General features: G+C 42.0%; 1 protein-coding gene across 2 annotated transcripts in view; it reads left to right on the top strand.

Moving 5' to 3' along the window:
• ptprn2 (protein tyrosine phosphatase receptor type N2) overlaps positions 1-15,435 on the top strand; it is a 1,015,920-nt gene that overhangs the window by 426,543 nt on the left and 573,942 nt on the right. The window lies entirely within an intron of this gene.

Here is a 15,435-nt window from a genome sequence, read left to right as displayed (position 1 = left end):
GATGGCTTAAGTCAACTTAAGTCAAAATGGATAAGTGAGTCAGTGTCGAAGTCCTCTTGCAGGTCTGTAGTCCCAGCACTGTGGCCTAATTACATCTACTCACATCTGAGCTGGCACTGTTACTTGCATGCCTGACAATAGATTCCCAAGTTATCCTGTTCAAAACTCTATCATGGTAAAGATGATGAAGGAGATCCCTGGCAATTAACAGCTCAAAGTGGGGGAATATTTGGGGTAACTTTGAGAGTCTTGAGCCCATGGGTCGGAAGTCTAGTGTAAACCTTGGAAGGAAACTATCCTGTGAATCGACTCCAGCCCACATGTGGAAGGTTCTGCATTCCCACATAGATCCAGACATCATACACCAAAGCTCACCAGATACCATGGAGTTGGGAGTAGGTGTGAGTTGTCCTCAAACTTGAGGGACTGGTGGTGAACAAGAATCCCGCACTGATGAAAGGTTACAGTAAACTCTGGGAGATACAAGTATCTTAAATATATGGGTAGCCTTTTTCAACTAATAGCAAATGCATGTGCTTATGATGCACATGATAGCATCATTGTATCTTTTGGATGGGTTTGTTTTAACTATTATTCAGTGGGTAGGAGGAATGCAGTCAACCTGTTAGGATGGGGAAAGAGCAGAATGGCTTTCAGCAGGAGTCCGTATCTTCAGGGGGAGTTCTCCCACTTGCACGTTGGTGAAGATCGGTGTGCTAGTATGCCTACAAAGGTTCTCAGTCATCCAGGTCATTATATATCAAGCAGTAGTAAACCAAGGCAATTGGACTTGCTGTGTTGTCTAGAAGATGGAACGTCACCCAGTTCAGGTATGTGGATGACGCCTAGGTCAAGATCAAAATCTATGAGGTGCAAGCCTTCAGAGACACATTAACTCAGTGGATAATGATATCAGATTTACAGGAGAAGACATGGAGAACAATAGACTGGCCTTTTTAGACAGTGCAGTCCTTATCAAAGAAAATGGACATCTAGATATTGAAGTTAACAGAAAACCAACCCACACCCATCTGTACCTATGGTTTGACTCTCATAGCCCATTAGAACATAAGTCGGGGGTTATCGGAACACTACATCACCACGCCAAGATTGTGCCCACCAACTTTACAGCTAAAGACAAGGAACGCAAGTATTTGAGAGAAGCCTTGAAAGCTTGCAGCCACCCTGACTGGGCCATCATCAAGACAGCAATAAAAACCAACAGGGACATCAGCCCAATAGACAGAGGTAAGGAGCAAAGCAGGTGGAAAAACATAATCATCCCATGTGTAGTTGGAGTTTCTGAGAAACTCAGAAGGATTTTCAGTGTACACCAAATCACTGTTTTTCAAACCTACAAACAGCCAGACAGAAACTCATCTACCCAAGGAACGTAAACAGAACAATATTGTATATGCTATCCAATGCAATGAGAACACGGAGAGACAAAACAACCACCACAAATGGATGGCCCAACATAGGCGGACTAATGCCTCGGGTCAAGACCTGGCTGTATATCTACACCCAAAGGACAAGGAACACTCCTTCGATGATAACAATGTGTACATTTTGGACAGGTGGTTTGAAAGAGTGATTAAAGAAGCCATCTTTGTCAAACTGGAAAACCCATCCTTGAACAGAGGGGATGAGGTACGACACCACCTATCAGCTACTTATAATGCAGTCCTAACATCTCTACCCTGGTGCCCTCCACAACAGTTCACACCTCCGTTCATGCAAAGATAAGACTAATGACCCTCTTATTACCTCTATGACTCTTAATTACCCTCATGTGATTGCTATACCTTTAAATAACTCAGAGTTTATAAACTGAAAAACTACACACCATGGATTAGAACTGAAGAATCCTCAAGGATGAATGGTGAAATGGCTTCTAGACAACACAGCAAGTCCAGTTATCTTGATTTATTACTGTTTGATATCAGTGTGCTAGGTGAGTCTTCATTGTAGGAGAGAAAATACAAATTTACCCTAGAATAGCAATGGAATCATTTTGCAGACATTCCACCTCTCCCAGAAGTTCTGGGAGTCTCCCACATATTGATAGCGGCTCCCTGGCGCCCGCAAATTATATACAGTATCCCGGAAATTGATTTTTTGAGAGTGAGAGAGGGAGAACAACATGACAATGTTCCAAAAAAAGAAAATATAAAATGTACTTCACCCCAGACTACACTAAAGTGTACCCCTGCCTAATAGGGGTAAAAAATAATGACAGTGTTGCTCGCCGCACTGTTTGCAACAGTAACTTTTCTGTTGCCACTGGTGGGTTAAATCACTGTTGAGGTGAGTTTAACAGGTGTCATTCGTTCATTAGCATAGCTAACGTTATTATACTAGCTGGCTAGCTGCTAAGGAGCTACTCTATTGCAGACATCCCACTTCTCCCGGGAGTCTCCCGCAAATTGATGCTGCTATCTCCTTGAAATGAATTTTTGCAGGGTGGGATGTCTGACTTTGGCCATGGTGTTAATCAATTCTTACACTTCTGGAACATGTAAGGAAGTGCAGACGACTGCTGTCTCTGAGAGACTGATGAAAGTGCCCACCAGATCAGGCTGTGGCTGTGGAGAGACAGCAAATCAAATTAATATTGCAAATGCATAACCTTGCAGTAGAACTTGCCTATTCCAATGGAGTGAAAGTGAAGTACCTCAAACTTTTGCATTTGATATTGAATCCCAAAGATAGCAATGTGCCCAGATGGAGGATAAGCTGCTGTTCACCAAGCTGACTTTGACCCTCATTGGAACAAAGCAGGAGTCCATAGATAGTATGGTCAGAATAGACGTCTTTTCCATACCAGAAGCCAGTTAAAACTGTGCAGCCAACTTCATTGACTTTAATACAACTATCTAGTTGTAATGGAGTAGTATTGCACAGAAATTGATCCTTTGGTCACCATTTCGATCCCATACTTTCTGTCAATCTACACTAAACCCAATTGCTGTATCTTCTATGCATTGCCTTTTTAAGTATCTCCTTAAATGCCTGTTAGATGTAGTAATTGTATCTGATTCCACCATCCCTTCAAGCAACATATTCCAAATATCATACACCATTTTTAAAAGGTGAACTTGTCCCTTGTATCCCCTTTAAAACATGTAACCTCTCACCTACAACCTTCCCCCTTTCTGATCCTCCAACTGCTGTCTGGAACAATATAGCAAAACACTTGCCTTGGATATTGAGAGACCGCTGAGGATGGGCAATAAAATCCAGCCCTAGCAGTGACATCCACACTTACTTTGCATCCTACAGTGCCCTAATCAGATGAATCATCTGCTGGAAAAGATTGCGTCACTTAGCCAGTAACCTTTCAGCAGATCTAGTTAGCATACTAGCTGATTTTTAAATCCTTTTGTTCAATGAGTCATTAATTGCTAGTCTTGAAATCGCATGTACTCTGTGCAGAATTATTTTTTGCAATTTTACACTCTGCTAAATCAATATAAACTTCAGCTGTTAATTGATTTGTGCTCCCAAAATCAAATTGGATTTCTTTTTTCTTTTGTAAGTTGTCACTGGGCTGATGATGATCATGTCTAGTTTGAATATTTTTGGGGAGATACAATGCTAACGAAACAGGTGCAGGTGAACAGAAGTCTGACATTGGCAATTCACCAGCAACCAAAGGGAATAATTTGCCAGAGTAAGAAGGAATAACAAGCATCACGGATGCAGCAGGTCACTGCAGGGGGGTTCCACAGATCTTACAAAGTGGAGGAAATTAATTTTAATAGGTTAGAGCTATATTATTTTGTACTAACTCCATTGAAACCAAAAGGGAATGTAAAGTCAACATTTTGTGATGGCTGATGTTAAACAGAATAAAACATAAAACTGCATCTTCTAATGTGCTCAGTAAACAATTTATTAGGTATGCCCAAGACATTCCAAGGGTAGATAATTAAGTTCTCCCTTGAGATGGTCAACGATGTTGAGGATGGGGTATTTTTTAGGCCATGTCCATCCATTAGCTGTTTAACTGTCCATAATGATTCATGCTGAGTACTGCAGGCATGTAAAGTTTTGCTCTCATCTGTTGGTTGAGGAACATTTATTGATAAGCATCTCCTTCTTAAAATTATCCTGCTCATAAACATACTCGCACATATACCTGAGCCTGTGTGTGCACACACCTATATTGTATAACTTTATCTAACTGTATTTACTTTTACGTGTTGCACGTGGCCAAGTGGTTAAGGCGTTCATCTAGTTATCGAAGGTCGCTAGTTCGAGCCTTGGCTGAGGCTGCGTGTGTGTCCTTGAGCAAGGCTCTTAACCACACATTGCTCTGGGATGACACCAGTGCCAAGCTGTATGGGTCCTAATGCCCTTCCCCTGGACAACATTGGTGGCGTGGAGAGGGGAGACTTGAAGCTTGGTCAACTGCTGGTCTTCCAGTTTAAAAAAAAAAGCCTTGCCCAGGCTTGCGCCCCGGAAACTTTCCAAGGTGCAAATCCATGGTCTATCAAGACTAATGGAAGCCTACTACCACATCTACTTTTACATAATACTTGGCATGCAAATGCCAACATGTTTTTGCGGATTAAAATGAACGTATTTTTGTTGTAGCAGAAATATGGTTGGGACCACACTCCTGCACTCAATGACCCATGTTTGATCCAAAGGCTTGGGAATAATAGTAGAGGGATATGCAGGGCCTTGAGTTTACAGATTGTGGGGGGGGAGGGGGGGGGTTGGTGGTTCATTTTTTGCTGCTCCTTGTGGTGCGCAACACTTCATGGTTGCCTACTTCTAAGATTTAAAGAGCTTATCTTTATTTGTCACATTTACATTGAAGTATACAGTGAAATGTGGCATTTTTTGCACTAAATCAAATCAGCAAAGCGTGTTAGACACATCCAACAAGGGTCACTGTGCTTCCAACTCCAACGTAGCATGCCCACAACTCGTATCCCCTTTGTATGTAGGATGAAGCCAGAGCACCTGTAGGAAACCTACATGGTTACAGGGAATGCATACAAACTCCTTGTATTCTGTGGTTGGAATTGAATCTCAATATTACAGCTGGCACTGTAGGGTGATTACACTAAGTGCTGCACTGTATCACTCTACCCTAATAGTCTGGCTCAGAGTTAAGGTTTTTCAGGTATTTCAAGAACTTAATGGCAATAGGGCTAAAGCTGTTGTTGAACTTCTGTGTTGGTCTTCAGGGTCCTGTAATTAAGAAAGGGATGTTTAAGAACTGAAGGGAGAGGGCTCTCCTGGTCAAGAATGAGAAAATACTTGTGAAAGTGAGAAAGTCCTTATAATCTAAATGCTGTTGGTCATGATTAGCTCCCACTATAAGTGGTGTATGAAGCCCAGGGATACATCATTGTAATGTGCAGCTGAGGATGTCCTGAATCTACAGAACATTACGAAAAACAAAACCAACTCCGCACTCTTATAGCTGCACAAGGCAGGTTTGTGTGCTGGTCCCTAGTGACTGTACAAGGCATTTATATTTCATTAAAGTGACCGAAGCCAATGATTATTCCTTTTTATTAACTTTAAGCCTTTCACTGAGTGTCTACGTTGCTACTGAACTATATGTCTGAATTTGTGCCAGCTCATTCAGTAGCTAAAGAAGAAAAATTCATTGCCTTTTCATTATAAGAACTATAATAATATTTTAAAGACAGTTGTTGAGTATCAATTCCTACTAATTATCTGTTTACACAAAATTTTAAACAAAATAAATTGGGGACACTTTGAGAAATTACCAAAATGTTCTATACCTACTGTATAATATCAGCTTTTCGTCCCATGTATTCTGTGTTTCCTACTCTCCTGTAAACAAGCTTATTGAGGGGAATATCATTTGGAATTTGCGTGTTGGCATTCACATGCCAAGTAACATGTAGAAGTGGCTATATTAAGATAAGCACCTGACGAAGGGTCTCAACTCAAAATGTCAACTCTTTATTCCTTTTCCATAGATGCTGCCCAACACAGAGTTCCTCCAACATTGTGTGTGTGGGGTTAGAAAACAATACGTGTACGTGCACAGGCTCGGGTACAAGTGCAATATGCTGATTATCAGGATAATTTTAAGAAGCAGGGAGATGTTTAGAAATAAATGAACCCTTTGTGAAATCTCTCAAGATTAGCTCATTCCCTCAGAGGGGATCATGATTTTTTCATAATGGAAGACATCTGAGAGAATATATCGTTATCACATAGCCTTTAGGTTGTCAACAGGAGATGTGGAATATACATTTATCCCCTAGAGATACTTTAATAATACATTTAAGATAAAAACAAAATTAGGTATTTGAAGATGGGTACATTAAAGTGGATCAGTGGGAGCTGCTGTTTTTCAGAGGCACGATTTTTGAAAGGAAAACATATTTGTGAGCACATTTTTTTTAATTACCAGAAGAAAATAATGGCTGAACAAGGGCAAGGTACCAACACCGAGGATTTTCTCTCTGCCAATCCACCGAATACTTTGGAAAGATAGGCAAACCGGCATCATTTTTCCCCCCAGAACAACACCCCTCAGATCAGGCTCTTGAGTGCCTCCCGGACCACTTCATCTGCACTCCCAGTACCAGATGCCCCAACATCCAGGCAATGTCCAGCTCTGTCATGGCAAGGGATTATCAGGAGGCCAGACAAAATGCTTCAAAGGTGTTCCCAAAGCTTCCTTGAAAATGTGTAAAGCAAACCTTCATTCATGGGAATTCCAATCCTGTGATGAAACAAAATGGTCAAGGAACTTCTGGGGGGGGGGGGGGGGGACACAAAAGACATCTTTAAAGTCTGCTATGGGAGTGCATGGAAGGATTGCAGAATGGTGTGTGGCGGAGAGGGGTGGGGGAGGGGTGTATAGGACCCCTATACATCTATGCAGTAGCCTGGGGTCAAATGATCTGTATCCGGTCTGTAATGTCTGCAAGCACCCACTGTTTTCATCACTCATCCCTTTCATCCCAGCCGAAGTGGAGAGAGAGCAGTGTTTGCTTCTCCATTAATTAAGGTGGACCACAGTAACACCTACATTCAACCTCTGCTTTAAAGGGTGTTAAAAACAATAGCAGCTGGTGTATGAAGTTGTTTCTGTGCTTTCTGAGGAACAATATGCAGGGCGGAAGAGTGGGGTTAATAAAACAGCTCTTTCAGACAGCTAGCATAGGGTGATGGGAAGATTGGTGGCCTCCTGCGTGGCTGAATTCTATTTTGTGAAGTCCGGGTCTCTGATCTGAAATAATGCATTTAAAAAAAAACAGTGAGCTATGTTATTTTTTGTTTTGCATAACATTGTATTCAAACTGTCCACAAGCCATTCATCACCATGGTAACAGTTCAGGATGAAGGTGGTAAACAGGTAGGGGGATAGAAGATTGCTTTACTAGAATCGATAAAAAGGCTTTGAAAGCTCCACAATATATTAAAATCAGTACAAAATCATTGTCCTTTCGCACGGTGCCATAGTTTCCAATTATTTGGAGCTCAGACTTCAAAGATACCGAAGATAGCAACTGATTTAATATTTACCAAAGAGAATAGATGGTTGGCTTGTTTTCCTTCATTGCGAGTTGGACAATTAACAAAAGCACTCCATGAAGAATCCTTTGGGGGCTGATTTGAATGGGTTGGAGGTGGACATTAAGCAAATGTCCATCAGAGACTGAATAGTAATCGGGTTTCTCTGACCATATAACTTGTGGTTACATGAACCTGATGCTCCCCAGTTTAATAAAGTGGATTGTGGGAGTGGCATCCAATTGCATTGGTGACCTAAGTACTCAAGCTACCAAAAGCTTGGTGCTTTGGAATCCCTGGTCCATCAGAGTTCAAATTTATTATCAGAGTACGTACATGTCACCATATACAACTGATATACGATGTCTGCGGGTATACTAAGCAAATCTATAGAACAGTAACTGTAAACAGGATCTGTAAACAGCAGGAACTGTAAACAAACTGTGCAAGTGCAAATAATACATAGCAATGAATAACAAGCATGAAATAACAAGGTAAGAGTCCTTAAGTGAGAGTAGTTATTCCCTTTTGTTCAAGAGCCTGATGGCTGAGGGGTAGTAACTGTTGGTGAACCTGCTGGTGTGAGTCCTGAGGCACTTTTACCTTCTACCTGGTGGCAGCAGTGAGAAAAGAGCGTGGCCTGGATGGTGAGGACCTTTGATGGATGGTTCTTTTTTATGGCAACATTTCATGTCGATGTGCTCAGTCGTTGGGAGGGTTTTGCCCATTGTTTACTGGGGCTGAATTCAGTACCTTTTGAAGGATTTTCCGCTCAAAGGCATTGGTGCTTCCATACCAGGCTGCAGTGCAGCCAGTCAGCACACTTCCCACGATCACACATCTATAGAAGTTTTCCAGGGTTTGTGATGACATGCCAAATCTCCACAGGCTCCTGAGCAAGTAGAGGTGCTGACATGCTTTCTTTGTAATAATATTCAAATGGTGCATCCAGGACAGGTCCTCTGAGATGGTGACACCTTAACATTACTGACTTTCTCCACCTCTGATCCTCCGATGATTACTGGCTCATGATCCTCTGTTTCCCCTCTCCTGAGGTCTACTGTTCCAGAGAAAACAACCCAGGTTTGGTCACCCTCAAAGCACGAGCCCTCCGATCCAGGCAGCACCTTGGTAAACCTCTTCTGCACCTTTGCTTCCTTCTATTAAAAAAAACAGAAGAGATTTCCATTTACCCTTCCGAATCCAATTTATTTTCAAAATTCAATATTAACAGCAGACTCATTTTGCCAGACTAATTAAAGTATTGCAGCCTTGTCAAATTATCAGTTGGAAACAAACCAAAGCATTTTCAAAAATTAATTGAGTTACATTTTTTTTTGCTAATGAAGTACTCAGTGGGAAGCAGAGACTTTGGGAGAATGAAGTCATAACTGATCCACACCTCAGCCCACCATGCTCTCCTTTCTGACAAACGCAGAGAGACTGCACAATATTAAAAGCCGTTAATGAGGGTGGAGATTATTGACTGGACAAAGCGTTGAAGTTCCTGAATTAATTCCGTATACAGCCGCTACATTCCTGTAATTCGTTGATGCAGCTTTAATTTTTTTCCCTTCCCTTTCCCTCTTTTACATTTTCCTCCCGAGGGAAATTCTGGAGCCAAAAACGTTTTACATGTAATGCAGTGAAATTGTTCAATGTAACACCAGGCCAGAACAAATGGCACACTGCTGGGTGACTGCAAATGAGAATTTAGGGCATTGAATTATTTATGAAGTGGAATTTATTTACAGAGAAAGGGATTGTATTTGCGAAGCTCCTATTTTAAATAAACTTTGACTGAATGTCAAAGTTTCAAAGCAAGATTTCAATGATCATGTTGTTCCCATTGCATTCATAAGCATGACAGCTTTTCCCCTCCACCAAAATTTATTCTGCATTGTTTCCTCAGGCTGAATGCTACCTCCTATAATGCGACCATTTCTTTTTACATGGGGTTTTGCTGCTGGGTCAGGGCAAGTGTGGGTATTTCCAGAAAGCAGAGGCTTGTATTTAAAGGAAATTACATTTGATCCTCTTTGCCTAGCAGAGGGTTTCTGACACATTGGAGTGATTATGTGCCAGCTGCTGTTTTTAGCTGCAGCAAGTCTTGCAATTGGCTCTTGTCCAGGTATGCACATGCATTTATCTGACGCATGGAAGTCTAAGAATTCAGCAGTCCATGTCATTGAATCAATTCCACTGTGCTATAACAGATGCCGTTGGGCATGGTGTATGGATTTTTGAATAATCCAGTAATTCATAAGAAAATGTGCCTAGAAATTGGATTGCAGAACAAGACTTTTGTGTGGCGCAATTTCAATGAAGCATCAAAAGTAATTGAAAAGCATGATCACAGGAGATTGCGCATATGCTGGAAATCCAAAGCAACAAACACAAGATATGTCTTGGTCATAATTTGACTTCTTATGTGAATCTATTTTTGATATCACACACAAAATGCTGGAGAAACTCAGCAGGCCAGGCAGCATCTATGGAAAAGAGTGCAGTCGACTTTTCTGGCTGAAACACGTAGGCTTGATTCGGTACGAAATGTTGACTGTACTCCTCTCCATAAATGCTGCCCAGCCTGCTGAGTTCCTCCAGCACCTTGTGTGTGCTGCTCTGATTTCCAGCATCTGCAGATCTTCCCTTGTTTGCTATTTTTGCTTATAAACAAAGAGATTTTGCAGATGTTGGAAATCTTAAGTAATGCACACAAAATGCTGGACTGGAAGAACTCAGCAGATCATTAAGTATATATGGAAATGAATAAACAGTCGATGCTTTGGGCTGAGAACATTATTCAGGGTATTTTCCACGTTTGTTTTGGGTTGTTTGTTTTTGCACACCGAGGGTGCAGTCACAAGCAGTGTAGTACTACACCACTACTGGGGATTCTCATTTATTACATCTGAAAGCCACACTTGCACCAGTTCAGTGTGGCAGCTTTGATCAAGGAACCTGACTTGGTAGATACTTAGCCAATAACTTTAAGGTAGGTTCATGCCTGCTCTGAAACTCATTTCACCAATTATAAAGGGTCTGTGGGGAAGGTTCTGGGACACTGGGTGCTGGAACCTGTGTGCACCCCCTCAAACACTTTGTAGGTGCATTGCTTAAAGAGAAAACATGAAGGATGTTGAATCATTTTAAGAGAATATGTTAGGGCAGATGCAATCTCAATGGCTTTCTACATGGCTTTAGACCACCTGGACAACACAAACACATGTCAGGATGCTGCTCATCGACCATAGCTCAGCATTTAATACCATCATTCCCACAATCCTGGTTGAGAAGTTGCAGAACCTAGACCTCTGTACTTCCCTCTGTAATTGGATCCTTGACTTCCTAACCAGAAGACCACAATCTGTGTGGATTGGTGATAACATATCCTCCTCGCTGATGATCAACACTGGCGCACCGCAGGGGTGTGTGCTTAGCCTACTGCTCTAATCTCTATATACACATGACTGTGTGGCTAGGCATAGCTCAAACACCATCTATAAATTTGCTGATGATACAACCATTGTTGGTAGAATCTCAAGTGGTAATGAGAGGGTGTACAGGAGTGAGATATGCCAACTAGTAGAATGGTGCTACAGCATCAGTAAGACGAAAGAGTTGATTGTGGACTTAAGGAAGGGTAAGATGAAGGAACACATCATAAAGGGATCAGAAGTGGAGAGGGTGAGCAGCTTCAAGTTCCTGGGTGTCAAGATCTCTGAGGATCTATCCTGGTCCCAACATATTGATGTAGTTATAAAGAAGGCAAGACAGCAGCTATACTTCATTAGGAGTTTACAGAGATTTGGCATGTCAGCAAGTACACTCAAACTTCTACAGATGTACCATGGAGAACATTCTGACAGGCTGCATCACTGTCTGGTGAGGGAGGCGGCTACTGCACAGGACCGAAAGACACTGCAGAGGGTTGTAAATATGGTCAGCTCCATCTTGGGTACCATCCTACAAAGTACCCACAACCTCTTCAGGGAGCGGTAACTCAGAAAAGCAGTGTCCATTATTAAGGACCTCCAGCACCCACCCAGGGCATGCCCTTTTCTCACTGTTACCATCAGGTACAGAAGCTGAAGGCACACACTCAGCGATTCAGGAACAGCTTTTTCCCTTCTGCCATCTGATTCCTAAATGGACATTGAACCCTTGGACACTACCTCACTTTTTTTTAATATACACCATTTCTGTTTTTTGTACATTTTTAATCTATTCAATATACATATACTATAATTGATTTACTTATGTTTATTATTTTTTTCCTCTGATAAATTATGTATTGCATTAACTGCTGCTGCTAAGTTAACAAATTTCACGTCACATGCCAGTAATAGTAAACCTGATTTTGATTCTGAATTGATGATACGGTGATCATGGAGGAAAGACCTGACCCAATTGCATTCACTGTATGTACAGTGGATTCAGGTTAATTGGGCCATCAGTTAAACAGTGCAGCTACTTACTTGGGATTACTATTGAAGAACAAAATCTAATCAAGAAAATAGCTGGGATTCCCTTCATTTATGTTGGACACTAGGGACAGGGGATTGTTGTTGAACAGTTTCTAACTAGCATCAGCCACATGCATGTGTGTGACTGTCAGACACTACACTGTATTTAGAGTGAACAGTTTTTGAAAAGCATAAGGGGTGTGTGTGTATTGGTGTTCAAAAAACAGTGATTTTTGTCACTGATAGTTGGCAAAAAATAAGCAGTAAAGCAATTTTGAACTGAGGAATTTGAAGGTATTGACAATCATCTTGTATGTTTCCTTTGGTCCCCACTGGACACTCAGTTCTCAACTGTGGCTTTATGTAGCTGCTTGCATGTGACAGTGGCCACATCCTGGTACATGGCTTTGACAGGTGGGCTAAACCAGGTTAGGGTGGCCGTCGCATTTCATACAATGGTATGTCCCCTAGCATGCAAAGTAAGCTCTGGCGGACGGGACAGGTGAGATCTACAGTGAGATCCAATAGTGATTCTGCAATGCTACGTGGAGAGCGAAGGGCATGGCGAGGCACAGAAGTCCATTGTCATACACTGCAACCAGGCAAGGCCATAGTTGTGACATCTACTTCTACCATTGGAACTAGACTTCTGAGGTTGAGAGAATGGAAATGTCCCAGGCTAAAGACTTTTCCACTTTAAATCTCTCCCACACAGGTTTCCTGTCATCAGCAGATATGACAGGCAATCATCAGTATTATTGGTAGTGTCTAAATTTGTTCTTTATTTCATTTAAATACATGTATAATTCGTTATTTTTTCCCTTTCTAATCAGTTTATTGACCCATGTTGATATGATTGCCCCAGCGCTCCACTGCATTGAAAATGGTCTTTTTTAATACCTTTTAACTATTTTCTGTATTCTAATTCAACAGCTGCTTAATTGGGCCAAAATGTACTGTTTTTGATATGTCCCACTTAAGATAGACAGATAGATACTTTATTGATCCCAAAGGAGATTACAGTGTCACAGTAGCATTACAAGTGCACAGATATACAAATATTGGAAGAGAAGAAGGAATAAAAAATAAGTTACCTCAAACAGTCTAACAGGAGGGGGTCATCCCTTACCCATCTATAGGTTGACTCATTATAGAGCCTAATGGTCAAGGGTAAGAATGACCTCATATAGCACTCTTTGAAGCAGAGCAGTTGTCTTAGTCTGTGACTAAAAGTGCTCCCTCTTTTCAGCCAAGGCAGTATACAGAGGGTGAGAAAGATTGCCCAGAAATGCCAGGATTTTCTGTAGGGTCCTTTGTTCTACCACACCCTTCAGTGTGTCCAGTTTGACTCCTATATCAGAGCCAGCCTTTCTAATCAGTCTGTTGATCCATGTTGATACCATTGCCCCAGCACAGCACTGCATTGAAGATTGTACTGGCGACAACAAACTGGTTGAACATGTGGCCTGCATACTCCGAAGGACCTCGGTCTTCTCAGGAAGCAGAGGTGACTCTGACCCCTCTTGTACACAGCTCCTCACTATATCCATGTCCTCTCAATCAATAGTAACAGGGAGCAGTGCAGGTTTAGTCTTCCTAAAGACCATCACCATTTCCTTTGTCTTACTGATGTTAATGATTCAGCTTGCACCATTTGACAAAATCCTCCACCAGGGCTCTCTATTCATCCCTCTTTATATTCCAACTATTGCTGAGTCATCAGAGAATTTCAGCAGATGACATGACTCTGTTGTATTTGAAGTTATAAGTATGCAGGGTAAACAGGAAGGGAGCCAATGCAGTCTCCTGGGGCCCCAGTGCTGCTTATAGCCACATCTGACACACAGCTCTGAAGCTGCACAAACTGTGGTCTGCCAATCAAGTAGTCCATTATCCAGGATACAATGGAAGTGTCAACCTGCACTGAATGAAGCTTTTCTGTCAGCAATGAGGGCTGTATGGTATTGAAGGTACTTGAGAAATCAAATAAACACAATCCTCCTAGTGCTGCCCTGCTTATCCAAATGGGAGTAGGCTCTGTTCAGGGGGTAGATGACAGCATTGTCGACTCTAGTGTGCTCCTGGTCGGCAAACTGCAGGAGATCGAGGGCTGATCTGATCAGGGGTTGGAGATGAGCCAGGACCAGCCTCTCTATGGTCTTCATGATATGATTCTACTGTATTATGATAAAGTATGTTGGAGGAAAATAGAACTAACCCAACCATCTTCACAGATGACACGATTTCAAATGAGGAAAAGTTTCGTACACTTCTGACTAAAGTTTGTGCTTTAAAATCTATGACCAAAGTAGCAGTTCATCATGGGCTACAGTTTTCATATGCCCACAGATCTGAGTGAGATAGAACTTCCAGACCTATCATCGAATTGGGTGGCAAGGTGGAGATGTATCTCTACCAAAGGAGGTGTAAGGTGCTCCAACCCTCTGCTAGCCTGCAGGTCACCCTTGGGAAAAGTGTAGCACCTGCTTAGACCTCCTGGTCAGGGTAACGTGAAGCTAAGGAAGTAAGTAGTGAATGGCCATATAAGCAGCTGGTGCTCATCACAAATCATGATTATGCGGCCACTAATGTCAGGGAGTCACTCTCTAAAGTGTTGAGAATTGTTGACGTCACCCACCTTGTTAAAAACACTGTCCAGAAGAAAGCAATGGCAAATCACTTCTGTAGAAAAATTTGCCAAGAGCAGTCATAGTCATGGAAAGACCATGATCACCCATGTCACGTGACATGGCACGTAACAAATGAATGATTTTCAACATGGAGTCATGGGTTTGGGAAAAGTCTCGATGACTATCTCCATCTGTAACTACAGCTACAGATGGCACACAGTGGTACATGGTGGTTTCCTGGAGCAGCTAATTCCAAAGCTGTGTGTTTGAAATCATTCTAGACTGCACCAGATAACATCACATTTCCTTCAGTCTCAGGTATCAGTGAACCAGTCTGATATTGATATCATATTAGAAGCTTCATGATCACCAGTACAAATAATGATTAACCTGAATTTACATTCCTCAGCTGTTTGAGTGGATTTTGAACTCTTAATCATTTCTGGATGTTTCCTCTATTGGGGAGCATGCCTTATGAGAATAGGTTGAGTGAACTCGGCCTTTTCTCCTTGGAGCGACGGAGGATGAGAGGTGATCTGAGATAATGAGAGGCATTGATCGTGTGGATAGTCAGAGGTTTTTCCCCAGAGCTGAAATGGTTAGTACGAGAGGGCATAGTTTTATGGTGCTTGGAAGTAGGTACAGAGGGGATGTCAGGAGTAAGTTTTTTAGGCAGAGAGTGGTGAGTGCGTGGAATGGGCTGCCGGCAGTGGTGGTGGAGGTGGAAATGATGAGGGCTTTTAAGAGACTCCTGGATGGCTATATTGAGCTTAGTAGAACAGAAGGCTGCGGGTAAAGCCTAGGTATTTCTAAGGTAG

Source organism: Hypanus sabinus, chromosome 6, assembly GCF_030144855.1.
Source record: "Hypanus sabinus isolate sHypSab1 chromosome 6, sHypSab1.hap1, whole genome shotgun sequence".
NCBI lineage: Eukaryota > Metazoa > Chordata > Chondrichthyes > Myliobatiformes > Dasyatidae > Hypanus > Hypanus sabinus.
The sequence above is the reverse complement of the archived record's forward strand: the minus strand, read 5'-3'. Positions and strand labels throughout refer to the sequence as shown.